Source organism: Cynara cardunculus (assembly GCF_001531365.2).
Source record: "Cynara cardunculus var. scolymus isolate 2C chromosome LG 15, CcrdV1, whole genome shotgun sequence".
Taxonomy (NCBI): Eukaryota; Viridiplantae; Streptophyta; class Magnoliopsida; order Asterales; family Asteraceae; genus Cynara; species Cynara cardunculus.
In genome coordinates, this window is record NC_037542.1 from 11718161 (window position 1) to 11720701 (window position 2541).

The window sequence follows — 2541 nt, forward strand, 5'->3', positions numbered from 1 at the left end:
TACAGGGAAGAACACATGAATTGTGATGCATCAAAAACATATAAACATCAAAATCAATACCAAGAACGCATACATAAATCACAATTATGTACAAATTCATACCACAAATTTGTTATACAAACCAAAAATTGAAACTTAAATCAGAAATCCTGGATCAAATTCTAAAAGTCATAAAGATGTATTTTAACAAGTTTTAGAAAGTCCAAGGAGTTATTTAATAGGTTTTGACATGTCCAATGACTTATTTGTTCCAAAAAATTGTCCAATGATTTAATCATTCCAAACACTAAAATCCATTGAATTTTTTTTTTTTGACTTTTCCCTATTAATTTTCTACAGAAACCCACATAAAGTTATGTATTGTTGGCGTGACTACTTTTGTTCCAACTAAATAGGTGTTGACATAAAAGACTATGAACTTTAAAATTTAAGGGTTCACGTGGAAAGTAATAAAAGAAAAATGAGCCAATAAATTAAGCAAAAGTGCCAATAGCCTATTGGTAAAGGTATTGGGGTTACATGATCTTCCTCCAGAGGTCCGTTTGTAACACGTCCTTCATTCATATACCTTGTCTGATATTTAACATGACCATACTTTCATATGCACAAAACTTTTCATACACCACATGTAAAACACGTGTTTTTATCAAAATATTATTTCATACAGAGTAACTATAAAATATTTTATAACAACATGTTGAGCAGAGTAATTGCTAGAAACGTTGTACAATAATACATTATTTAGACAAAGTAAAAACTAATAATAAGTGAAGACAACGACTCTTACCACGATAAAAGCTTATCGTGTAAATTGTTGCATATGGTACTGTTTCGGTGGACTAAAATCTTACTCAATAAGTAAATAATAGTGTTGGATTTTACCGATAAGTACTTATCGGGTAAGTTTTTGGTAAACGACCCCTTAATGTATCCCAAGTAAATCTCATAACGTACTCACCTTGATTGCTTAACCGTAATGCTAGATCTACCATGGATGTAACTCTCTAATTTATCTTTGATATTTTATGTGTGTTTTATAAAATAAAACGTATCTATCTATTTATAGAAAAACCGGAAGCATGAGACGGGGAATTCGGATGAGACGGTAAATATTGGCGGTATTTCACAGTTTGATGACTTCGTGCCTACGATTTCATTTGCATCCATATATATAAAAAATATAATAACTTTTATTTATTATATATACTGTCGTGTTTATATAGTATAACTTTGTTCGTAATCTCAAACCTTGGTTTTAACATATATTTAGGATCTACTCGATAATACCTATCTATAAGCATGCTATTACTTTACCTTTTTCTGAGTTTTATAAATATATGTAGTCATATTTTATATTTTTGACATTTACGATATCTATGTTTTTAACGTATACAAATATGAAATTTGGATTTCATTTGACATTTCTATAATTTAGAAATGACGTATTTCTGTCATTCTGCTCAAATAACCGTAAAATAAAAACTTTATTCTTTTTCGATTCTGCAAAGCGTTATTACTGTAACACCCTAAAAAATTTTGATTCGTAAAATAAATAAATGTTAAGGGTTAAAATTTAAAGAGTAAATGACATACGGGATTAAAGTGTCGATACTCGAAAAAAATGATTTTATTGCAATAAATAAAATCAATAAAAAAAAAGGAAATGAAACATTTTGTATTTAATTGATTTGGGATGAAAATGCAGAAAGAAAAACAAAAGGGACTAGTTATGCCAAAAGTAGAAAATTAATTTGGAAATAATGAGATTTGGGAAATCATTTCCCAAAATCACGTTTTTCTTATTTTAGAGATGGTTAACAGCTTATAAATTGGAGTTTTCGGCTGAAATTTTGTGGAGACGTTCCTAAGGGTAAGGGAGTAAACGTCATTGAAATTTCGAGATTTCATCAAGAAACGAGAGAGATATCGAGTTTGAAGCGGCATAGGGTCATTCCGCACAAAAAACAGCGATTGGAAGTAAAATACTCAACCAAAATTGATGTATAATATATGGTTGGTTTCGTTTTTCAATTATCTTTCTGTTGGTACAAGTCTCGTGAGCTATGGTGGCTTGTACGTCGAGTGGTTTAGGCTAGAAGCTGCTGTGGCGGTGGCTCGACGAGATTCAGGTACAAAAACTCAAAATACGAGTTTAATATTGAACCGTAGGGACTGTAAATTTGGATATGATTTGGGATTAATATTGTATATAAGATTTTGTTGAAAAAAGATTTGAGACTCGTTTATTTACTTGGATTAATCGAAATAAATCGGGATGTTTCGATTAAGTTGGTCAAGATTTGAACATCAATTGTAAAAGTTATTAATTAATTGGAGTTTCATATTTAAATTATAAGAAATAATTTAATAACTTATTTTGGGAGTTGTGACTAGATAATTGTGGGATCGGACGTTTTTATAAYRAGAATCGTATRTAATTAAATGTTGGGTTTAATACGTCGTAATTTATTGCGAATGTGAAAAGAATTCCATGGGGGAGGGGGTATATGGCGACGAGGTATGCTTGGGTTTGACCCGTTG